This window comes from Eschrichtius robustus, chromosome 3 (genome assembly GCF_028021215.1).
Source record: "Eschrichtius robustus isolate mEscRob2 chromosome 3, mEscRob2.pri, whole genome shotgun sequence".
Taxonomy (NCBI): Eukaryota; Metazoa; Chordata; class Mammalia; order Artiodactyla; family Eschrichtiidae; genus Eschrichtius; species Eschrichtius robustus.
This window is the reverse complement of record NC_090826.1, coordinates 130,337,274-130,364,458: the sequence shown is the minus strand read 5'-3', so window position 1 is coordinate 130,364,458 and position 27,185 is coordinate 130,337,274.

The window sequence follows — 27,185 nt, the reverse complement described above, 5'->3', positions numbered from 1 at the left end:
TTCCACTGGCCCTTTAGCTAAATCCCAGTTCTGCTGTTTATTGACTCTGCTTCTTTGAATGAGTGACTTAACCTCTCTAAAGCCAGCAGCTTTGTGTGTAAAGCTGATGTTACAATGCTTAACCCATGGGATCATAGTGAGGATTAAATAAGATCATAGGGGCATAGTGTTGAATACTGCCTGGAATAGAGTAAGCACTATTATTAACATTATGATCCTAGTTTCACCATCTCTAAGTCTCAAAGAACTTCATAACTGCTACATTTTCTCATTTTTATTCATACTTCTAACCAATTCCTAGGGAGTTTATCATTTTTATATTACCTCCTGTCTCCTTAAAAAAGGGTAATGGCATAAACGGATAGAAAAATAACATATGCTTATCTCTCAGATTCAAGTTATGTGATTCAAGATCAGTAGTCACGGGACCAATTATATGGCCCAACCTATACAATCATGGTAGACACAGCTAAGATCTTTTGGATGGTCTGATTTTCTCCATTGGAAACAATCACCCTGAGATCACAGAACTGTCTAATTGATAATTCAGAAAGACTGACTCTTTTTGGTATGTTTTATTTTACCATGTTTGCATAAACTGGGCTATGGTGTCTTTACTGGAGTAACGAGTTAAAGTCAATATTGTTCAGCTAACATTGATAGGAAAGAATTTGAATAGAATTTTCCAAAGCATATTTGTCAGGATGTAAGCTCTAGAAAGAGTCTTCAGATATCTTCACTAAATGCTGGGGTGTCATGGGGATGGATTTATCATCTTGCAAATAGTTTTGTTTAGTTTTAAAAAATCATGATAACATAACACACACAATGGATTTTAGGTGATATCATTCATTAATCCAGCTTAGAGAAAAGGTCACAAAAGATTATTTTGCAGGCAAAAATTAACTTCTAATGTTAATCTCAAAAAGGATATAGTCAAAACACTTGCTACTGGAAGTTATTTATTCCTTTCACTACTGTTTTCTTCCCTCATCCATCTAGACATCCAAATTAGAAACAGGTAAGTCATCCTTGACTCCGTTCCCTTCTTCCTTCCAACTGGTCATTAAGACCTAATGATTCATCCTCCTAAACATTTTAAATTTAGCTCCTCACCTTCTCTCTTTCTCTTGGACTTCCTAAATAGTCTCCCTGCCAAAGAAAACTGTCTAACATGTAAACTTTAACGCTTAAAAAAGTCAACATCTCTTTACTGCACATGTACGATAAAGTACTCTTTAGTATAATATTTAACATCCTCCAAGACTGGGTACCTGTCTGCCTTCCTAGTTTCTTCCTCACCTCTCTCCTCTCTCACATCAATACTCCATCTACACTGACCTGTTTACATTCTCTAAACTCAAGTACCCTCCCCTCCATGCACCTTCCCACCTTCTTGAAGTAGAGAAAATCACCCCCATGTCTGTCCCACCACTCTACCTAATTTATATACTGTTACTTTCTATGCAATTATTTGTTTCTCTTTTATTGTCTTCTCTCCTAGATTCCGAGCCATCTGCAAACACATACCACGCGCTAAAACCTCTGATTTTATCCTCAATACCAAGTATAATAGGAGATGCTTAATAGATAGCTAAGACATAATGAATAAACAAATAAACGAATGCATCTTTTCTATACCTAAGTTGGGCCACAACATATTAAGGTATTTTTCTTTAGTTTCTAGTAAAATGCCTTTGGGAAAATCCAGACTGCCTCAGTTATGCCAAAGACCAAAATTTAATTTTGGTTGTGGCAGTACATGAATCAAAGTCTTAGGGGAACAGTTTACCCTTGAGTACAGGATAAGGTAGTGGCTGCAAAAATAAACACAACAAAATCTCAAGGGGAAGATGAAACTTGGGCTATCAGAGTAAGCTCTGCTTAAATTGTTACCCCCACCTCCATTGAGGATTTCCTCCTAGAATTCTTCTTTGCTAAAATCTTGAGGTTTTGATGTCTTGGTCTCATGATGAAGATTGTTCCCTCTTAAGATAGCAAAGCATCAATCAGTCTGACATAGTGTGAATGAAAAAAAAGGATCCAGGACACAGGTGGAAGGGTTGACCTCACATAGGGGGACAGAAAATACATTCATTTCAATAGGAAGGGAGGCAGAATCTATGGGTACAAAAGGTGCAGGGAGGTTAGAGATTTGGTGGGGAAAAGATGAGGAGCTTCTTTTCTGATCGCTCTTATTTCTGTAGTGAAATATCAAGCAGAGTAATCAGCTGAGAGGGAGGAAGAGCAGAGTTGTTGGAGATTTGAAGAGAGAGGAAAAGGTGAAAAATAAAGATCCTAGGGCTTCCCTGGTGGCGCAGTGGTTGGGAGTCCGCCTGCCAATGCAGGGGACACGGGTTCAATCCCTGGTCCCGGAAGATCCCACACGCTGCGGAGCGGCTGGGCCCGTGCACCACAACTACCAAGCCTGCTCTCTAGAACCCATGAGCCACAACTACTGAAGCCCGCGTGCCTGCAGCCTGTGCTCTACAGCAAGAGAAGCCACCGCAATGAGAAGCCCACGCACCACAACGAAGATCTAACGCAGCCAAAAATAAATAAATAAAACAAATTAAAAAAACAAAAACAAAAAAAACAAAAAAACTATAGATCCTAGAAAGCAGGAGAAGGACTTGCTGGTAAGTGCAGTATGATGATGTCATTTGAGGTTAATACCCACGAATTTCAAATGTATCAGTCTGCCTAGTTGTATATTTTTTCCAGCCATATTCAGCTGCTCAGGTGCAAACAAAAATGGGTGAACAATTGGATCTAACCAGGTGAATATGATGAGCAACTAAAAGGGCAAGGGAATTGGAACTATATCTAAGGGAGGAATGAGAATAAACCAGTGAACTAATTTGGGTAAGGAGGGAAGACAGGCTGTGGAGGAGATAATAGGCAGTGAAAAGAGAACAGGGTGAATGGGAGAAGGATCCTTGGGGAGTGGAGGAGGGTTACTACAGGAACTGAAGTGGAGACATTAAGAGTGGTGATCAGAGAGTTTTGAGTGAGGTTCAGTCCTTGCAAATTATATGGTCTAGGGTATATAAGTATAGGAATGTTAAAAAACAAAATTCAACTGGGTAGATTTTAAAGATCTTATTGGCTTTGTTCAATGATTCATGAGTCAGGAAGCATCCAATCTAACAGAAAGGAGCTCCAAGGAGCTGGATAAAATGAAAGACTTTTGTAGTCAGAAGGGAGCAGGAACAAGGAAGTTATACTAGCAAAAAGTGGATTGGTTGTGGGATGGTCACTTTCCTTTATGAGATGGCAGGGGTCTGTCAGGCACTAGTGCTCACTAGTGCTGATCAGGTGATTCCTAATTGACTGGTTTAAGATTCCATTTCTGGAAGAGTCAAAACTGCAAATATGTTAAGTCTCAGTTTGGGGGTGTGGGGTTTATCATAAGTGACTCCATTTGGGCCTGTTGTCTTATTTCTGATAGAAGTAAATGACTGAGGTGAGGTCAGATGGAGGCTAAGAGCACTGGAAATGAGATCAAGGTACTGAGAGACCAAGTAGAGAATGGATTATCTCCGTGGATAATGAGGCATCAAAAATTCTGACAAGTGTAGTGGGTGGGGGAAAACAGAGGGTAAAATTTTGCTGAAAAAAGTGGGAGACCTAGAGCTTAGGAGACAGGTGAGGGATGTGCATAGAATCTAATGGTAGGTGTTTTCAGAGAATTGTTTAAAGGGAATGGTTAACAATATTTGGAAGAATTACTAAGAATCAAATACTTACCTCCAGTACTGTGGTACAAGGATTGTAAGAAAAAAAAAAAATTGCCTTCACTTTGAAGGGATGTGGAAGAAGTGGTGTCTTTAAAGGAGACCTAGATTTCAGTTAGGAAAAACTAATGAAGAGAGTAACGGAAAAAGAGGTTGCGTATATAGGAGACTTTGCTGAGGCATGACTATAAGAACACAGACCAGAAGAAGGATTTGGGGGATCTGACTGAGGGGACTGGAGATGGAGTCCAAGTAAGGAATATGGAGCAGTCTGAGGAGAGGAGAGGTGGGATAACACTCGGGCAAGCCCTAAAGACTCTTTGGTGAAGACGGACGCTCAGTTCTGACCACAGTGCTTTCCTGCATTTAGTCCTCAGGCCATGTGTAGTGGTGAGGTGAAGAGGAGTATTGAGCACAGAGCTTGGGAGACTTGGTGGTCGGCGTTGGGGTGGGGGGGTCTCAACAGAAGGGTGCAGAGCTCTGTGGGCTTCCCTTTAATCCTGCCATGGGACAACCATAGACATTTAAAAGGAACTCTTTGGGTTTGCTTTCAATCAAGTAGATGATAACCAATAATTAGTTCTATTCATTTACCAATTACTCATGGGTGTCTACAATGTATGGGGCACTGTTCTAGATTCTGGGTAAACAGACATGGCCTCTGTTCTCCTGGACTTTACAGTTTAGTGGAAGACAGGCATTTAAAGTAAATAAACCTACAAACAATAAATGCTGGAGAGGGTGTGGAGAAAAGGGAACCCTCCTACACTGTTGGTGGGAATGTAAATTGGTACATCCACTGTGGAGACGGTAGGGAGGTTTCTTAAAAAACTAAAAATAGAGCTACTATATGATCCAGCAATCCCACTCCTGGGCATATATCCAAAGAAAACCATAATTCACAAAGATACATGTACCCCAATGTTCTTTGCAGCACTGTTTACAATAGCCAGGACATGGAAGCAACCTAAATGTCCATTAATGGAGGAATGGATAAAAAAGATGTGGTACATATACACAATGGAATACTACTCAGCCATCAAAAGAATGAAATAATCCCATTTGCAGCAACACAGATGGACCTAGAGATTGTCATACTGAGTGAAGTCAGACAAAGACAAATATCATATGATATCACTTATATGTGGAATTTCAAAAATGGTACAAATGAACCTATTTACAAAACAGAAATAGAATCACATACATAGAAAACAAACTTATGGTTACCAAGGGAGAAGGGTGGGAAGGAATAAATTGGGAGATTGGGATTGACATATACACACTACTATATATACAGTAGACAACTAATAAGAACCTACTGTAGAGCACGGGGAAGTCAATACTCTTAATGACCTATATGGGAATAGAATCTAAACAAGACTGGATATATGTATATGTATAACTGATTCACTTTGCTGCACAGCAGAAACTAACACAATATTGTAAATCAACTATATGCTCCAATAAAAATTAATTTAAAATTTAAGTAAATAAACCAAAAAAGTACAATAGCCAATTATTTGTTCCTATGAGTGTAAAGTCAAAGAACAGGGTGCAACAAGATCATATAACAGAATACTTTATAGCATTTGATTTTCCTATATTCTTTTGAGTTTACCATGTTGTCTCACCCCAGAAGAAGAACTAGGAAGTAAAACTGAAGATGTAGGTTAAGGTTTAATTATTTTCTGAATTAACTAAAGAGACTGATTGAGGTGAGGCTGTGAAGTAATGGGACTGATCCCCAATCGTAATCTCTCTATATATGTCATTTTTTAGCTTGTATGTGGTCCTTCTCTTGAATTAACTTTAAACTGTAACTTACCATGCACTGTCATTTAAATAGGAGAAAATGTTATATGGAAGTTACTTTGGAAGAGAGATACCAGGTATGAAAAATATGAATAAATAGGAAAGACCCAAGATCTATTTCATTTTTCTGGGTGGAGATGATGGAAAGCTGCCCATAATAGAATGTGGAAGTGCTTTCTGCTGGAAGATGCCTTGAGCTCATTTAGTCACAACATAAAATGTAAATCCAAGTATTTAGAACCACATGCTCAACTTCAGTTCTGTATTTCTCCTCTGAATTGCACTGGGTCCCAATGACTCACCGGCAGAATAAAATAATGTTTTACTCATGAAAGAAGAATGCAATTCCCTGGGAAGAGCATGGCTGATGGGGGAACACTTGCCAGCGAGAAAATACCAGATTTTTTAATGCAGTTTGGGAGTTCTTAGGCAACACAGGAGTGGAAGAAATGTTGCATATCAATCTCCATCACAGGAGTGTCATGCTACTTCCAGCAAACTAGCTTTTCCAGGAGACAGGAGCCTTTGTAACATTTCATTAAGGTTAGGAATGCCAAGATGAGGTTTGGATAAGCTTTAAAAATTTCCCAACCTACCTACCAACTGGAAAATAGGACAACTTTCAGTCTCAAGGGTGAGAAACTAAATACATCATTGATGCTTCTTCACCAGATCAGCTTGGGAACTTTACTGGCAGTATTCCCTGGGAGTCTCCAGGCCTGGAGGAAATACATACATACATACATACATACATACATACATACATACATACATACATACAGGCAATTAACACCACCTCACAGCAAGACTGGAGACTTCTCAAGTGACCATTTTGAGAAAAAGCTAAGAAACCATCCAAAAAGTGAAAGGGGAAGGCAAATTCTGTTCATCCCGAATTCTTCAAGCTTCTCTTTAGCTCAATACATTCATCTATCTATCCATCCATTTAGTTATTTATTTAGCAATCATTGACTGAGCAGTTACCAGGTATCTAACTAGGGTTCACAGTAAATAAGACACAGTTCATGTCCTCAAGGAGCTAATTTATAACATAATAACAAGCCAGCAGACAACTACTCGGGTAATTTCCATGCTACACGGTAGCTGTTATGATTAACACAGATACTATGGGAATACATGATGGGGTGGGCGACCTCACCCAGTATGGGGAGTCAGTGTCTTCAAGGAGGTAATATCCATGCTGAGATGTGAAAGAAGTAAGACATAGGCAAAGGAGATGGGAGAAGGAAGAAAATTGATAGAAAACAGGAATGTGCACTTCATTCCTGGGTAAAATCTACAACTGCTGGACTTGTAACTCAGCTCAGGTCCTCCTGGGTTCTGCAGGAACAAGGGACCTCTTGAGGCTCTAATATCTACTCAGACCCAAAGCAGTGAGGTGAAAGATCTAGAGGAAGGTGGGGTGATGCAAAGGTTTTCAAAGATAACCTGAAATAAATCTGAGACTTCCTAGAAGATCTTTATTACACAGTAAGAGTGGGACAGGGCTGACTTTTACAAAGGCATTCTGAGCAAGGAAGTTTTAATTCAAAATGAACTATGAGTTGGCTAATTAATTGGGGTATGGATCAAGGTGTGGGGCTGAAAGTTCCTGGTTGAGTGCTCCAGGACCTTTTCCTGGATTTCAGAGAATCATGATTTGTTTTATTGTTTGTTTAAAAAAAAAAAACAAGAGAGAGGGGAAATACGACATCTGATCAACAAACATTTGAAGAGTTAATCTGTTAGAGACTGACATTTCCTTGCTGTGTTCTATATCGTAGAACTGAAACCAATGAATAAGAGTCAAGCAGTGGTCAATTTCAACTGAGTACATGGAAAATTTTGTAATAATTAAAATTGCTTGGAAAAGAAATTGTTTGCTTCATTAGGTAATGGACAGCCCCCTCCCCGCCCCCTTCCCCACAGCCTCTCTATCACTAGAGGCATTGAAGCAGAGCTGGGCCAGATATGCAGGCAGGCTTCCTACACTGGCTAGGGTAGGGGGGGGTTGGTTTAGTACAGATTCTGAAATCAGGGGAGCACTTTAGCAATACAGACCTACTGAATTAGGATCTAGGGTAGGAGAGGGGAGCCTAGAAATCTGGATTCTTCACAAGCTGCCTAAATGATCTGATGTGAAGCTCTCCAGGCACCAGAACTCAATCTGGCATAGGTGAACCACTGGTCTAAAGAAGTCTATTCTCTGACCACTTGGTGAATTTTTATCATTTCTTGCCCTCTCCCACAAAAACTTTCTTCTCCTACATGCTTAGGGTCAATGGTAGGCATTCATTATTTTAACATCCTGGAGTATAATTCTGGTTGGGAATCACTAACCTAGATGACATTTGAAGGCCTCTTTTTCTGCTAAGATTTTATGATTTAAGATTATTTTTATTAGCTCTCACATTGAAGTAGAAAAAATGCAGACTTGGACTGAATACACTTGGATTGGCTTGGAAGTAGTTTCCAACATTGATCATGTTGGACTCTGAAACAGACCATGGGATGTTTCTTCCTCAGGGTCTGGGCAAACAGGATACACTTGGGGAAGGGTTTAGGAAGGCCACTGTGAAATAGGGGAATGTCTGGAAAAAAAGCCCTGGAAGTCCTTTCAATTCCTATGATTCTGTTTTTTAACTGGCTAATGTTAGAACAGCAATATTTAGAATAAAACCTGATTCTCACATCCTTGATGGAGCTACAGAAATAGATGCGCCCCATGTGGGAAATAAACAAAATGTCTGGGAGAACAGACAAGTTTGCACTCAGAGGTCCCCTGCTTCATTTCTTAATACCTCAGTTTTTGTTTTGCAGTAATAAACCACTTCTTGTCATTCCTTTGACTGATGACACCAGTATGACATAATGGAAGGCCTTTCCTATAATGAAGTCACTCTCATGGGAAAGGGGTAGGTGACCTACTTCCTTAGGAAGTCTTGTTCCTTAGTAACCAAACTCTAGTAACCAAACTCTTAGTAACCAAACTCTAGTAAGAAAGGAAATTGCTTCTCTAAAGCGAGCAAGGAAGAGCTAAGCTCCACTATTCAACTAAATTTACCTCCTCCAGCCCAACTCCTCATTAAGCCATATTTTTTTCCATCTTAGTTATCCTTTCTGCTCTGCAGTAGAAAAATATTTCATCTGAAGAAGAGTTGGGAGAGAAATATTCTTTTTTTTTTTTCTGGTCTTGCTTGGATATGACAGGATCCAAAAAAACCCCAGCTGGCTCTCTCTGTAACTTCTTTTATCTTCAATTATGAATCCCTGATAGGAAAATCAGTCAGTTAATTAAGTGCCCAAGGGTTCAAATGATCTCAAAAACTACATGTTTTATTTAAAATTCAGAGAACTCCACTAGAAATTTCCAAATAGGCTCTGCATCAAAGTTAGGACAACTATATACTGATTTGCATAAAAGTGGCATTGATTTGCAAGAGATTCATCAATGAATTGAAAAAAAAAAATGATGAGGACTTCCCTGGTGATCCAGTGGGTAAGGCTCCATGCTCCAATGCAGGGGGCCGGGGTTTGATCCCTGGTTGGGGAACTAGATTCCACATGCATGCCACAATCAAGAGTTCGCATGCAGCAACTAAGAAGTCTGCATGCCACAACTATGAAGCCCACATGCCACAACTAGAAGATCCTGCATGCTGCAACTAAGACCTGACACAGCCAAAATAAATAAATAAATAAATATTTTTTTAAAAAAGGAAAGAAAGAAAAAGAAAAAAGAAAAAAAGATCAAAGTAGAATGCTATATTTTAAAGATAAATCTTTGCCCCAGTGTGTAGCCTAAATAATTCCTCAAAATGTCACCTCTGAAAACTTTTTAGTGCTCCCAGGAAGGAAGGAGCATGGGTAGCTGCTTATCTGAAATTCCTCCTTCCTCTGATGGTTCACACTATTTCTTTCTCTTTGATAACTCCCACCTAAGAGGTAGAAGTGTGGCTGTGATAGCAGCAGTATAATTTTAAAGTGATGAAAGGCTTTATTTGCTAGAATTATGGCAGGAACTATCCCTCTTGAGAAGCTCAGTCTTTTCTGAGGGTGGTGGGAAGTTTCACCTTTCCTGAAACAGGCTTTTCTTAAGGTAGAATGAAGGGAATGCTGGGTCAGACTAGCAAGGAGGAACTGAGTGGAAAATAGTACTGCTCGGAAGACACTGTAGAGAAGGGAATTTGGAGAGAAGGACTGATTCTTAATAACCACCATGAGTGAAACTTGGGAGATAGAAAGACATGACCAAAGAATATCGTTGGGAGTTTGCTGTATGATGTCCTATATAGATGCTCTCAGCTACTGCCTTCTAGACCTCAGTAAAGCTCCAAGAGATTTTCAAGGTTTTAGAAACTAGATAATAATTCTTAGTAAGTGATACCTGTAGTGACTTGGTTTAAGGCCAGAGTCAGCTGATCTGTTTAATACTTACTGAATAATCATTCAAACCAAGTTTATTTTTGATGTAAGCTCAAGGAGGGCAAACACAACATTTGAAACACTTGTGCTCAACTGTTGGGTTTTAGTTATAGAGGAGGCAAATCTGAGCCAGATGTCCTGTGGAATTCTTTCTAATAGGATATTTTAAACTAGCAAGCTTATAGCACATCTTTAACTGTGACTTTTAATTTTTTGTTTTATTGCTACTTTAAGAATATATCTATATGTATATCTACATATCTATATCTATTAGATCTATCTATCTATCTATACACACGATATACATATTTCTTATTTAAACAAAGGAAGTAAGAAGAGGGAGAGATATTCGACTCTTTGGCCAATATCCCAGACTCAGGTTTTTAAAAACCCCAAATAGAATTAGTGGCAATCACCCACACAATTCACTTGCTTATGATTTAACCTAAAATACAGTAGAAGGGGGAAAAAATGTTTTACTCAAAAAAAAAAAATCTATGAATATAATCCACTGTATTCATAGTCAAAAGAGAATGATTAAATCAACTTCGTGGTAATAAAATTTAAAATAAAAATTAATGGATTAGTTTCTTGGGTGAAAAACAGTTTTGCAGCTCAAATCAAGACCCACCATTATGACGGGGTACTAAAAGTGTTCCCATTATAATCCAAAACTGAATAAAGATAACCATTATCAACATCACTACTGGAATTACAATCTCATGTAATTAGGCAAGAGAAAGAAAATAAAAATCATAACAGAAGAGGTAAAATTATAATTTTTTTGCAAATAAGAGATAGATATGTAAACCTAGAAAATATTAGGATTGATAAAAACTTTTACAATAAGAGAAATCAGCATAGTGATTGGTTAAATAATTCACAACAATCAGTAGTTTTGCAGAACAAAAATAAATGGCAAAATATAATGGGGAAAATATACCATCTACGATAAAAACAAAAGAGATAAATACCTGGGAAAAAACTTAACAAAAAATATGCAGGACCTATCTAAACAAAGCTTTAAATTCTATGCAGGAACATAGAAGTCTTGAATCAATAGAAAAATAATTATTTTCTGGACAGGAATATGTAATATTTAAATGATACCAATTCTCCCTAAATTAAGGTAGAAATTCAAAGCAATCCCAATAAACATCCCAGGAGGACTTTCTTTAACATGGTAAACTGATTCTAAAATTTGTATGACAATAAACAAGCAAAGAAAGTGATCCACAAGAAGAATTCTGATCCACAAAAGTAATGAAAGATGAAAAGTACTGCTAGGGATTAAAATGGTCACTGGTGTATTCCCAACACACAGAAGAATGCCTGTTACACAGTAGGTGCTCAGTAATTATGTTGGATAAAGACATAAAAGAATGAAATTAAGCCAGAATGATGCAAATTATTGGCACTGGTAGAGATAGAAAGATCTATGTACTAGCAAAGAGAATCTAGAGACATACCCAAATCCACCTGGGAAATCAGCACCAGATAAGGATGGTACTTGAGTCAGTAGAGAAAAGTGCAATAAATGATGCTGGGATAATCAGGCAGCCATTTACAGAAGCAAAAACTCAAACAAAACTAGATTACTACCTCATCCCTTATATCAAAATACATTCCATTTGCAAAAGAAAATAAAAAGTTAATTTCATTATTGGACAGGCCTTTCTAAACAAAATCCAATCCAGAAGCCAAAAGAAAAAGCCTAAAAAGTTTACGTTAAAATTAAGATTTAAAAAAATTCAGCAAAACTAAATCAACACACAAACAAATCACCACGAACTAAGTAGAGAGGCATGATAAGCTTGGAAGAGAAGTTGGATTTAGATTAATATATAACAGAAACTAAGGGAGGGGGCAGTTAAGAAAGCAAGAAGAATAGCATAAACAATGCCAAGAAAATGAATAAATTGATTGAGTATAAGATATAAGGGCAAGAGTGTGGAGAAACAAAGAGTGTGCCTCAGGAAACAAGTGGAAAGCATTAGTCATCAATTAGTTCACTTTTGTTTTGTTTGAGAGGCTCAGAACCATATCTGCTCCTTCATAACATAACATGGCAAACCCCCATCTTTGGATGAAGTTAAGTACCATGCAGCTGAATAGGTACACGCCCAGGCAAGAGCTGCCAACAGGTGGCCTGCATTAGGTAAATGATTTGGTTAGACTTCATACCAAAGTCATAAAAACAGCAAATAGGTATTGTTCTTTGTGAGCATTCTCAGTGGCTGCAGGCTTCTCCAAGCACAGCGGCCAGACTGATGATAACCTCGGGTGAGAAGTAGAAACTGAAGGACTCAGCCCTAGCTACTCACAAACCCTCTGTGGGCTGAGTGGCATGCCTCTCATTGTTTTCCAACCCTCGCCAGCTGGTCACTGCATAACCCTTTACACAGACATAGGTGAAATATTCTGGAGTCATTCCACACCACAGGCAGTTCTGGAATAAACATTCTCTCCCATGTTGAATGAGAACTTAGTCACCCAGGGAAATATGAAAAGAGTGAGAAAAATGTTCTGCCCTTTGCCCTCTAAAATAAAGGTTTTTTCAACTTAAGGGTATGAGTAAAAGAAGGACCAAGATTGATGAGAGGGAGTTTCCATGGAAGTTCAGGATGGGAGATGCTGCATTTGAAATTTTGGCATAAAACATGCAAACTTGCTTGTAGCTCTGACAAATGCACTCAATTGTGGGTGTTTTGTTTGACCATCCCTCTAGGCTCCTGGGACAGTGGACGTGGTTAGTAATTTCTTTAACTTCAAAGGGCTAGAGGAGCACACGCTCATTTTTGTCTCACATTTGTACTTTTCTTGGAATATATGGCATCTGGACCTATTCTGTATGAAAATAATCAAGTTTGGACTCCTGAGTCTTGGCCCTTCCAACACCACTCGATCAAGTCAGAACAAATTCATTTTTATGAGGTACCACTCGGCTTGAATTAATAGTTTTGCTAATCCTCCGTGAGTTACAGTTTTAAGACTTTTGTTGTCAGTGAAAACTTTTTTTTTTTTGGTACCGCTGGTAATAAAACCTATTGAATTCACATTCCAATTGAGGTGATAAACCAAGAATAGCAGTCCCCCCTTCTATGTTTCATATTCCTCACCCCTGTCTAGGCACTGCCCCCATTTCCCAGCTGGACATATATTTTGTAATCTGGATTTGAGATAAAAGCCCCAGTCCTGTAGCAATCAATTCCCACTAGACAAAAGCCACAACAGAAACTCCATAGGAAAATCCTGGAGACTCGTTCAGCCACAACAGAGACATTTTTCTAAGTATCTAAAGTGATTACAACAAATATAAAAAAACCTCAATGATGTAAGATTCTTCGTTAAATTCTATGAGAACATTTTTATCCTTCAAGGATGAAAGTACAGTAAAAAATCTGAAAGCTTATTAAGGTCAAGAAATTTACCTAGTTCCTTGTCCTTCCATCAAAAGGTGTGGCCAACTTCTTTCAAAGTTCTTCCACAGTGAAAGTCAAGGGAGCAAAACTGGAAGCAGGTTCTCAGCAAGGTTTCAGGCCCACATCTGAGAGCAGGATGTGTGATGAGTACACAAAGAAGCAAGAGTTTTAAAAGTGATTATTAGGCCTTGCAGGTAGAAAAGGAAACGACAGTTTCTGAATGCTGATAACAAATAAATGAACCTTGGCCCCAGCAGATATGAAGTCATCCTAAGGCAGAAGACAAAGTCAATATTCGTTCTTTTCCCATGGGTTGGCACTGGTGGTGTAGAACTCTGAAAAGATCAGCAGGGACTTAAGACAGAAGGAACTCAGCACATAACTCTGAAAAGATCAGCAGGGACTTAAGACAGAAGGAACTCAGCACATGTAGCAAGTATAGTGTTCATGTATCTCATTTGAGCCTTATGGCTATGGGGAGATGCTAGCTTGCTCCCCGGAGCCTTAAGGATCCAAGAGTATGCAACTATGTATAAGTGATTTTTCCATTGCTGTGGTACCTAGTTCATGTAAAGGAGCTGCCATCCCACAGAATGCCCTGATGATCCATTCACTGATGAATTTTCCTCCCTCCATCACTATCTACCTATCTAAATGCCTCAACCTGTTTTGACATTTGTCAAAAACAATCCCTTGCAAAGATATCATTAAAACTGTTCTCAAAAAAAAAAAAAAAACAAAAAAAACTGTTCTCTAAATAGTTTCAGAATCTCCTTTACTTCCAATTTATGCCTTAATCAATGTAAATTTATAAAACATAATCTTATTTTGTATATATTTTATAATCTGGATTTGAGATAAAAGCCCCTGTCCTGTAGCATTCAATTCACACAAGATGAAAGCCACAACCTAAACTCCATAGGAAAATCCTGGCATAATTTTATTTGATGGTAGTTAAGATCTCTGAGGCAAGATAAATATTATCAAGGTTGCAGATTCCTTTGTTTGTATCTCTCCCACCCATTCCCAACACTCTTTTCTAATTAACTACCTTTTTAGAAAGTTACAGACTACCTGTATCTCAACACTTGACATTTTCCTGCAAGATTCCTCGTAAGGTCTCCATTTCCTAGGCTTTGGGATGGTTTTGTATTGCTGATCAGATGACATAATTATGTCTGTGTGCTTTTCTCCTTGTCAACTATAAAACTCTAGTGGGATTCAATTAATCAGGCGCATGCCCATTAATTACTCCTGAATTTCTCAGCGTCTCTTTCTCAAGACCCAGTCAAATAGCTTTTCCTCAGAGGCCAGGCAAATTGCTTGATAGCCTTGTAGGTATCTAATAAGGTGGAAAGGGTGAGGCAAGAGTCATAGTCGGGCCATTTAATTTAGTTCATTGTTTTTGATGATTTTCCTAATTTTTCTTTTTTATTCTACATTTCTCACTTTTGGTGATCACCTGCTAGGCACTTCCAGCTTATAATTAAAAAACTGTGTTGGAAGCAATAATGTTCAGGGAAGGACAAGTAGATTTGCATGTCTTTTGTGAACAGATGGTAGTTGGATCCAAAATTATAGAATACACAATTGAGCACAGAAATGGTTATCTGCCTTGATAGGGATGATGTTTCAGGTTGAGCCTCTATAGCAGACAGTGTTGGCACTCTTCCCAGCTTCCTTCCAGTCTTTTCTGGTGTTTCTATGCAGCCTCACCAGCTTCTGTGTGCTTTTTCTTCTAGTGCCCACATATGAGACTCGCCTCAGACAGTCCTCTAGCTACTAGAGCTGTTTTTCCTGCAAGGGTAGAAAGCCAAAGTGCTGGGAAAGTTATTTCCCCCACCATTGTTAGCCAGTGACTGCCCAGTGCAGGAGCATGAAAGTCCACCTCTCTTATATAACTCGTATCCCAGAGTTTCCTTTGGGATAAGACTAAGCTGGTCTCTAGGGGACTTTGCCTGGAATTATACCTTTGCTTGACTCCTTTCCCTCTCTCTATCCTATTCTCCCCAATCCCTTACTTAGATCTGAGAATCTGACCTAAGATAGCTTCTAATATGAGTGGATGTAAGAGTCACTAGAAAAAAAGTCAAGTGCAGACAGTCATGCAAGAGAACCCAGTGTTAAAACTGATGTTGCTACTTTGCTGTATACCTGAAACTAACACAGTATTGTAAATCAACTATACTTCAATTTTAAAAGAAGGCATCTAAATTTTTTAAAAAAGGGATGTTGCTGACAGTTCACTGTGTGTAAAGCTATACTGAAGTTTAAAAGCTTAAAATGATATTTAAGCTATACTGAATTTAGCAGTGAGCAGGTCACCAGAAACACTTGAAGTGTGGTTTTCATGGATTAGAACAAATCCATACTGGAGTATAGAGAGATCTAGAGAAAATTATCCATTAGAAATGCATAGTTTACAATTAGGAAAGCACACATTAATTTTGGGGGGGAAAGTATTCCATCCCTACACTTGTTCTTATATTTTAGTCACACATATGCATTGAATATCTACAATATACACAAAGTAGTCTGCTAGGCACTTGGAACTGTTTGGAGTTAGAAAATCAGACAGAGCTTTAGAGTTTAGCGGGGGAGACACATTAAAACTAATCACATGTACAAAAAAAACGGCTAAGTACTACTTGTGGTAAGTGCCTTGAATAATGTTTGCAAAGATCTACAAGAGCATATAACAAGAATCAAGACTCAGGCTGAGGGGTCACGAATTGGCACCCTCAAGGTAGGAGTATATAAGCTGAATCTTAAGTGTCAAAAAATTAATTGGGCAATGGAGGTGAAAGATAGCATTCTATGGCAAGGGAATAGCATATGTAAAGCCCTCGAGGCAGTAGAAAAACATTCTCCAATTTAAGAGAGATAGCTAGTTTTTACCAAACATCAGGAAAATCTCCAAATTTTGGTGTTCTTTAAGAATTCCAAATTCTTTGATCTAAAACATCCCTAAAGGAATACAGCCAATATTTTATAATAACTATAAATGGAGTATAACCTTTAAAAATTGTGAATCACTATATTGTATACCTGTAACATATAATATTGTACACCATACTTCAATTTAAAAAATAAAATTTTCAAAAGTCCCTAAAATACACTATAATAAACAATCACTTTTTCATCTTGGGTGACTGAGACATTAGGTTTGTGCAGTTCAGCCATTTAGAAAAATAACCATGGAAACATTATTTACTTTCAACTCAAACTATTTTTGCATTAGTTAGAAACACTGTGATTAACGATTCCATTCAAGGGAGCAGAAATCCACCTCCCCTAGCTCCACTTTCCTGAGAAAAGTATCTCATGGAAAATCTGAAATCCAAGGTTGGCCTTTCAGCTCTGAAACCGTAAGCCCTCGAAGAACACCACTTTTAGTGCGGAGCACCGTGAGGATGTGAAAAAAGAAAAACCTGTTCCACTTCATGAAGACTGAATGACACTTCACTGTCTCACCCATCATCTGCTCAGCATTTCAGAAAGAAAAGGGATAAATGTGCTTTATGGTAACACAAAGGATATATAGCCAGTAGTTCATTTAGAAAGACTAAAATTGGAGTGGCATTTAAGAAGAACGCAACCAAGGCTAACAATGCTGAATGAAGACATGTTATCGGACTGGGTAAAAACTCCTAAAGGGCAATAATGGAATTCCCATGGGTATAAGAGTTATGACTTGACTAGTCTAAAAATTAATGGTGAATTTCCCTTCAGATTTTTCTCCATCAAAAGACTCATTTGCTGTGACTAAATTTCTTAGTCCCCATTTCAGTTTTAATAAATAAATTTTCCCTAGCTGGAGATTAAAGTATTCAAACTTAAAGGATTGGGAAAGGAAAGTAATGACCCTCAAGGGTTCTTATGAAAACCACAAAAATGAACTTAAAGCACTTCATGCAGGGAAACAATATATTCATTTAACAATGGCCACAAGAGAATACATTCCTTTTTGATTAAAGGGTTATATACTTTGACCTATCTTTTAACTCTCACTTCTTAGGAATATATGAAGGGATCTTTGGAAGCTTAATTAAGTCTTAAAGACTCATTAAAATAATTATATCAGCCCATAAAAGTATTATCTCATTATATATTCTCTGGCTCAAGCTACTTACTAGGGCTAGCATAATGTCACAGTTGGGCCAAAATACAGTCACCCTCCCCCCAAGGGGGAACATATTACAAACATATGTATTAAATATATTTGTACAACATATGACATTTATAAAAGTATAGAGTTTTCAATTTCATTTCAAATATGACAGCACTTACCAGCATTTTTGAGTTTGTGTTAACTTCCAAAACTCAATATTGCCATATGACCCTCAGAAGACTTGAGTATGAAATACCTTTAGACATTTTGTCTTCAATGAATCACATGAAATTGAAATTGTCTTATATAATCTAGTCATTTTCTAAAGTGGCTACCATCTCATTTGTAATTAAATATATTCATAAAAGAAACAACCAGTTCTGCTCCATTATCTAATTTAAAAAAAAAAAAAAACTTACACAGTAGAAAATGACCTGGCATTTGCACTGGTTCAGCCTTTTGAATAATTAGATGAATCATACAAAATATGATATTATGAAAATCTTTGTCTTACATACTGGTATTGCCACATTTGGTTTAAAAAAAAATTCTATAGCTGCTTTATGTATCTTGACACATCCAAAGATGCAATGACTAACATTGTCACTGGAAGACACAAATTAATAACAGTGTTAGTCACTGGATCTTAAAACTGGCTAATGTACATTCTGAAACCCATTTGAAATGAGAGGTTTATTTAATTTTACCACAGGAGTAGTATTTTCAAGTCTTTTGTAAGGTCAATGCTGCACCGTGTTTACATCATGACATTTAATTTTAATAGAAGAGAAACTAAATGACCTGATTTTGAGCTCAACATACGGGTAGTCATGTATGGAATGTCCAGAAATTACTTCTTTTCTCAGCTGAAGAATGTCAAACATATATTTTAGAGAAGACATCATTTTTCTACTTTACAGTCCTACAGGACCAGTTCAAAATTTCAAAACATTGTGAAAATACTTATTTGTATTTAAAAAATCATTTTAAATCACTTCCACATTCATTAATTTGAGATATACATACCTTATAACACACACACACACACACACACACACACACACACACACTTAATGGATATAACTAAGTTGACAGTCAGTTCCAGGTCTAGATATTAAATCTCTTTCAAAATAAAACCCTCTTTCATTATGTTCTTTGCCCTAATTTTATTGTGATCTAAGGTAATGCAATAATGTAGAATGCTGACTGTTACATGAGAATAGAGAATTCAAAGTAAAAAACACTGAATTTTATTCTGATTCCATAATTAATTTATGCATTGTTATGTATTGTTAAGCATTCAGGGTTTTTTTTTTACATCAGAAATAAAGTTTTAGAAAAATTCAGCACCACCAAATCTCCAGTGCTTTGCTTTACCTGTGCAAACTCTATGTCAAAGCCAAAAAATTAGAATCACAACTGTCAACTCTCAATCACTGACACTAATAGTGAATGAATCTATATGTAATTAGCATCTACTTAAAATCTCAAGTCCTTTGGTTTATTTATTACACCTTCCTCTCAACAATGTGTTCAATCACAGCTTCTAACAAGTAGAAAAATTGACTAAGTTCCATCTTTTCTATTCATTTTATACTTTACTGTCTAAGGTTTTCATGATCACAGATGTAATTTTAAAAAGTCTTCAAACCCGGGAGAGAAGAGCAAATATTCTAAAGGCTTTCCAACAGAAACAATTCAAAAGAGTTAGCTCTTGATCATCTAGTTTGTGGTGGGCATGGTTCTCTTGCTTTTCCCCCCCCTTTTTTAAATGGGGAAATTCTAATGTAAGAAAGAATTGATAAATAGTCACAATAAGAAGCAAAGATGACTTCAGTTTCATTTATTCATATTAAAGCATCCTTATTTTACACCTTGTAGACATTAAAGCATCCTTAATGAACCCTCCACTAATTTCCACTAATCTAAAAAACATTCTGAAAGGTAATAATTCTAATAACTGTCTGTACATTAATAAATCATTTGTTAGTGGAAGGGAATAAATTTTTGTTCAGTTAAAAATTCCTTCCAGCACACAGTAACTGAGTGTTATTTGGGTCAGATTGTATAAAAGTATAACTTGAGAGTAGAAATAAGAGAGCTCTAGAATGAAGAGAGCCAGGACTCATCAAGGCCACCTACAGGTTAGGTGAAAAAGCCAGGGATGCCTTGATGAGGAGGGTCCGAAGGGGAAGCAGAGAGCCTCACCAAATAAAAAGATGCTTTGAAGACAAAATTGAGAGGATCTGACCTATTGATTTAATGGGGTGAGGAAGGAGGAGGAGTTAGGGTGATTCCAGGGTTTTCAACTCAGATAATGGAGAAAATGAGGGGATTAGTAATAGGGAAAGAGTGTTAGGTGAGAAACAGGAATTCAAAGGTTTCGTTGGAGTGGTGAGAAGTGGAGAAGAGAAGTTCTAAGTTAGACTTGAGGTATATTTGCAGGAGTAAGACAATGGAAGGAGATTTCTAGGAAGCAGTTAGAAGTATAGAGCTGTAGCTCAAGAGAAGTGTAGGGTAGGGGTAAAAGACATGCTTTAAGGCATATAGGGGAGAGCTGAAGAGAGAATGCTTGGAAACACTTCAAGAAAGAGTGAGGGCAAGAAGAGAACAGAAGTTGGAATTCTGATAAACAACAATTAAGAGACAGATAGAAGAAGAGGAGGTTGGGAGGGTGGATAAAGGAGATAGGAAGGGAACAAAAGGAAACAGAACCTATCTTAAAGTTGAAGGAGAACAGACTTTCAAGAAAGAAGAAGTGGTCAATATTGTTAAATACCATAGCCAGATTCAAAGAATGAGGAAAGCAAAAAAAACACTGGATTTGGGAAATAGGATTTTTTCACTGGTGACCTTTGAGAAGGTCAGATCAGAAGAGGCAGAAGTCAAATTTTAGTGGTTAATAATGTATGAAAGAAAGGTAAAGGAGTAGAGGTGGCAGGTAAGGCTTATTTCAATAAATTGGGTGGGAAAGGGAATAAATGGTGGTGAAGAGAAGGAGAAAGTTGTGTGGTACAGGGTTCTTCAGAAAGGGGAAATAATAAAGATGTCTGTGGGTTGAGTATTTGGAACTTAGGTAGAGAGAGTGAAAGAAATGGAGATGCAAAGAATGAAGCTTAGTGACAGAAGAAAATCTCTAAGGATGCAAGAGGAAATGGGACCAAAAATATATGTAGCAGAATTAACCTAGCAATTCAGAAGTTATATTTATTCCACTTCAATAAGACAAAAAAGTGGCTGAAGATATAGGTTTGAACTAAGAACATTTTTACTTGATAATGTTTCTTTTCTCAGTGAAATAGGAACCTGGGTCATCTGCTGAGGCTTTGTGTAGAGTGAAAATTTCTGGGTATTCTCTATGGGGAATAGGAACAGAAGCTGCTGGGAAAGAATAAAGGAACTAAAATGATACAAATGAACTTATTTACAAAGCAAACAGACTCACAGACTTAGAGAATGAATTTATGGTTACCAGGGAAACGGGGGGGGGGGGCAGGGAACAGACTGGGAGTTTGGGATTGACATGTACACACTAGTATACATAAAATAGATAACCAACAAGGACCTACTGTATAGCCCAGGGAACTCTGCTCAATACTCTGTAATAACTTAAATGGGAAAAGAACTTGAAAAAGAGTACATACATGTGTACGTATAACTGAATCACTTTGCTGAACACCTGAAACTAACATAACATTGTCAATCAACTATGCTCCAATACAAAATTAAAATTAAAATAAAATAAATTCAAGAAAGAAAAGAATAAAGGAACTGTTTTGCAATGTTGACTGAGATTAGAGGTATTACACTTGTAATGAAACTAATCAACAACATTATGCACTTTTTCTCCAGGAGCTTATATCAGACCTAAATCAGAAACAGAATAATTAGAACACTAAGTCCCGAACTGGATGTTTTAATTTGGCAGATAATGGGGAGATGAGAAAAACTGCAGGGTGTGGAGATGGTATACTTGGAAGTAAAGGAAAGTGGAGGCAGTAAGGGACTTGGGAAAATAAGTCTAATAAAACTGGTCAAGGGAGCTAGAAGTTAAAATTATTTCAGTGATGAGGTTTAGTGGGCATGAGGGAGAGAGAAATACAAGAGAATAAGAGGTTGTGGTCAAAAGAGGAATTTCAGAGTTCAAGACTTCAAAGGCACCCCCTCTCAGGTACTGATCGAGTCCAAGACATATCCACATAAGTAAGTGTGTTGTTGAAGTAGAGAAGAAGGGATAATTGGAGAAGAAAGATAAAGTAATCATGAAGACATTAGACGTTACCACCAGGATAGATAATAGAGTGGGATGTTGAGGACCAACTGTGGACCATTTATTAGATTCTGTAACAGTTAGGAGGAGTAACCTTGAGTTGGGCAAATAACAAATGGTGAGAATAGGGGGAAAATTCAATTGTAAGTCATAATATTGGGTTGACCAAAAGGTTCATTCAGGTTTTTCTGTAACATCTTATGGAAAAACCCGAATGAACCTTTTGGCCAACCCAATATATTACTTAAATCATGTGGTGTATGAAATTGCTGCTGCATGAATCCCATGGGAAAAGAGTGGCAGAGTTAGACGGCATGGCTTTCAGTGGAATAAAGGCTTTTGAACTAAGGGCATAGTCAGGAGGAATTTGTGGGTGAGCATAGAAAGCAGACCCAGCCTCCCAGGCTCAAGAGAAGAGGCTACGATAGAATCAGTGCTTCTGCCTGAGGGGGTTTCAAAGGAAGTGGTATCACTGATAAAAGAGGTGAATAAAGAATCCAGATTTTTAGAAAGTGGTAAAAAGGGGAAATTTACTGAAGAGGTAAAAATATAGACTTACTGAGAGCTTGGTGCTTGCACATAACATTAAAGCATAATACAAAAATAGCCTTCCTACATAATTAAGCAGAAGACTAGAAGATAAAAAACACATTGACTGCTTTTTTAAATTATGATATCTTCAAAGTCTAGAACATTGTAGGTACTCCAAAAGTATTTCATAAATGAATAAATAAAAATTGAAATATTCTGTCCATCTACAAAGGACAGGAGGTTCAGGGTCATTTGACTACTGCTTGTTTGTACAGAGCCAACCGCATCTTCAGGTTCTATTATCCTTGGCTCAAATTTTATTTATAAAGGCCTGAGTTTAAGGATGCAGCCTGTGATTACAGATGTAAATAAAACTAATTAGATATAAGGGTCTTGTGTGCATGGCTTAGGGCTTTTCTTGAGCCAACCGTCTAGTTTTATAAAAGTAGATCAAAGTGCTTTTTTCTAAAATTACATGGTTTTTAAAAGATATTCTAGAAGAGGTGGATTCATTGGAGGTACTTTAGGAACCATCTTAGGAGCCACAATGAGACTAAGAAGATGTAATTCCCTGTTTCAGGTCCTACTGCCTAGTTTCAACTAGAGCACTGTTGCTTTTATCTATTTTATATTTGGGATTTCCACATTACAGTTTACTTTTTCTTTTTTTTTAAGTTGGTGTTGTGGAGGAATGCTATTTCTCTGGAAAGAGCACAGGGGTCACCAAGGATATAGTTTCTACAAAGTCCCTGATTTGGAGGGGTACTCTAGGAGTAAGGGTAAAGTAGGGGTAGAACTGTCCTTATAGAGCATCCAGCCAGATTCAAATCAGATCAACACCTGATATTGGATTTCAGTGAAGACAGGTTGCAAATTTCCCAGGAACCTGACAAAAGCAAACCTCTCTGGCGAATGATGACACTATGCTTGGTCTCAGACAAGAAATTTGTCAAATACAAAGTCTAGAAGATAATAAAAATTAATCATGCACATGGGGAGACAAGGTAACATAGGTGAGAACCAGCAGAAACAACAGATACAGAAACAGACCTATAAGGCCTCTAGATATTATGGTTATCAGACACAACTTTAGAATAATTCTGCTTGTTATTTTCAGGGAGACAATAGACAATATCAAGAATTTCAGCAGAAGATGTAGAGAATGGACTTGTGGACACAGGGAGGGAGAAGGGTAAGCTGGGACGAAGTGAGAGAGTGGCATGGACATATATACACTATCAAATGTAAAATAGATAGCTAGTGGGAAGCAGCCGCATAGCACAGGGAGATCAGCTCGGTGCTTTGTGACCACCTAGAGGGGTGGGATAAGGAAGGTGGGAGGGAGATGCAAGAGGAAGGGGATATGGGGATATATGTATATGTATAGCTGATTCACTTTGTTATACAGCAGAAACCAACACACCATTGTAAAGCAATTATACTCCAATAAAGATGTTACAAAAAAATGAATTTCAGCAGAGACTGGGGATTATATTTTTTTAAGTAGCAAATTTGAAAAAGAGCTATTTAATTCTAGAACATTGATGACAACCAGAAAACTGGACTCCCTCCAAAGTAAATCTCCTTGATGGCATCAGAAAGCTAACAAGGCAGTGAAGAATTACAAGACTAAGAGATGCTTATATGGACATTCAATTTATAACAAGTAGGGGAAAGCATATTGTTTTCAATAAATGGTGTTGGAGCAATTAAACACCTATATGAAAAATGTGAAACTGGATCTTTACCTCACATATAGAAATTAATTCCATATATATCCATCACTTTGGGGTAAAGAAAGAATTATTAAAGAGGTTACTAAAAGCACTGACCATAAAGAAAAAGAATACTAGTAGAAAAAACATGTAGAGAAGGAAAAGCTGAACAAAAAGATAAAAGGAAAGTTGACGGTATAAGTTTCCTGAACAGACAGGAACAGAATAGGATGGAGAACACAGATGGAAAACCTGACTACACAGAGAGAAGCACGTGTTTCACTAGAATCCAAAGGAAGAAGGCAAAGATATGTGCAGATGCAGTAAGCTTGCAGATGCGGTTGCAAGAAGATGAGGAGTTCCTACCTACAGATTTCTACTTTTTGGCATAGTAGAAGGTGAGAGTGGAAATTGGTTGAGACTGTGGGAGAGTGTATTCAGGTAAGAAGCTTGAGAAGAGTAGATATGCTCTTAAACAGTCACTATTAGAAATGGGAGCTAGAACTGATGAAATATTTGACTGTTTAACAGCAATGAGGGTCCAGTTAAGGTTGAAGACCACGTTTTTACCATGATACCAAATTTAGCTAGGCAGCCTGGACATAAAAACAGAGAAAACAGTTGGACTGATATATACTATTATGTAAACTATCTATAAATAGTTTGAGTTTTATCAAGCTGGTGTGGTGGAAGGCCAACAGGAAAGGCTGTTGATCAAATTAACAAGAGAATATTAAAAATGATTAATTATGGATTTTACGCTGCATAGAAAAGGAAGAGGATGGAAAGGGGCTGAGTACATGGGAACTAGGAGGGATCAAGAGACTGGTGGTCTTCATGAGGTATGAGAATAGGGTATAGCAAATCAAGGTATAGAACTGGAGGACCAGAGTTTATGATCGGAGATCAGAATGTTTGAATTTAAAGTTTCAAGAGAAAGCATACGTGAGTGATGCCAAGGTCCAGTGTGTGATCACTGGAGTATATGGCTTACGTGGAATATAAATAAAGGTCACTGCAGTGGAGGAGATCAAGAACTTGAGAGGCCAGAGTGCTGAATGGTCCTCCCACATACACACTGAATTCACCAAGGATGACAGCAGGGTGGGCGTATAGAAGAAGACTATGAGCCAGGCATAACCGGAAGCCAATAGACAAAAGCAGCAAACAATTCTATACTAAAATAAATATTTCTCGTAAAATATTTCTTGTAAAACAAATTTACATCTCTATCCATGTCCATCATCTATCTCTCCCTATCTATCCATCTATGTACCTATCATCTATCTATCTCTCTATCTATCTACAGGTTTTTCTGTAAGATGTTACGAAATTTTTGGCCAACCCAATTATCTATCTATCTATCTATCTATCTCTATCATCTTGTCTATCTATCACACTACAGGCCCCTAAGTGTTTACATATGTATAACAGTTGGCCATGCTAAAGATGATTTGCAATGAAATAACTGGCTTGTGAGTGCTGTTACTGATGAGTTGACACTATCGTAATTTTTCATACATCTTAAAAAATGACCTGATTGGTTCTAATGCTTCAGTATACTGAGATATTTGTATATAGTATTGGCTGAGTGACATGTTGGTTTTTTTCTCTCCTGCAACTTACAAGAAAAAATCTTTTGACTACATTAGTGATCAATATCCTGATTTTAATCATAAACATACTACCACAATTCTTTCTAGTCTTTTATCTCTGTTGATAAAATGGAAAAGTATTCTATCTCCAGTTACATCCAATTGAATCCTGGGGTAAGGAACAGCAGTGTTCCTGAGAAGGCACATATCTGAGAATGTATTAGGGAAAGGCTGGCTGAGGTGGAAGAGGTTGTGTGTGAATTTTCAACTATCAGATATTTCTGGCCTAAAATTCCACCATTATCAATTCATGCTTTTGGAATAAACTCTGATTAGTCTCTCTCTAGGTTACCCACATCAGAAAGATAACCCAATAAATTCCTGTCACGTTAGTGTAAATTAATTTAGCAGACCACTCTCCAACATTATCCCTACAGAATAGGAAGATGAAGCAAACATGGGAATGTCAGGAGTTTAGGGGGAGAAACACACTGACTGAAATGGAAAGTAGTGTACAGAAAGGTGAGAGATGACAGCTATAATGCCTTTGTCTTTTCAGCTAGATTAAAACGCTTTTTTAAAAAAGGGGTCATGTATTCGCATATGCTTGCCCTCTTAAAACTAAAGCATAAAAGACTTAAACATAAGACATAATACCATAAAACTTCTAGAAGAGAACAAAGGCAAAACATTCTCTGACATAAATTGTGCCAATGTTTTCTTAGGTCGGTCTCCCAAAGCAATAGAAATAAAAGCAAAAATAAACAAATGGGACCTAATCAAACTTACAAGCTTCTGCACACCATTAACAAAATGAAAAGACAATCTACAGAATGGGAGAAAACATTTGCAAATGATGTGACCAGCAAGAGCTTAACTTCCAAAATATACAAACAACTCATACAATGCAATGACAAAAAAAACAAACAACCCAATCGAAAAATGGGCAGAAGAGCTAAATAGACATTTCTCCAAAGAAGACATACAGATGGCCAACAGGCATATGAAAAGATGCTCAACATTGCTAATTATTAGAGAAATGCATATCAAAACTACAATGAGGTAACACCGAACACCAGTCAGAATGGCCATCATTAAAAATTCTACAAATAACAAATGCTGGAGAAGGTGTGAAGAAAAGGGAACCTTCCTACACTATTGGTGGGAATGTAAATTGGTGCAGCCACTATGGAAAACAGTATGGAGGTTCCTCAAAAAACTAAAAATAGAGTTGCTATATGATCCAGCAATCCCACTCCTGGGCATATATCCAGACAAACCTATGATTTGAAAAGATACATGCACCCCTATGTTCATAGCAGCAGTATTCACAATAGCCAAGTCATGGAAACAACCTAAATGTCAATCAACGGATGAATGGATAAAGAAGGTGTGGTCACATATACAATGGAATACTACTCAGCCATAAAAAAGAACAAAATAATGCCATTTGCAGCAACATGGATGCAACTAGAGATTATTATACTAAGTGAAGCAAGTCAGAAAGAGAAAGACAAATCTCATATGATATCACTTATACATGGAATCTAAATATGACAAAAATGAA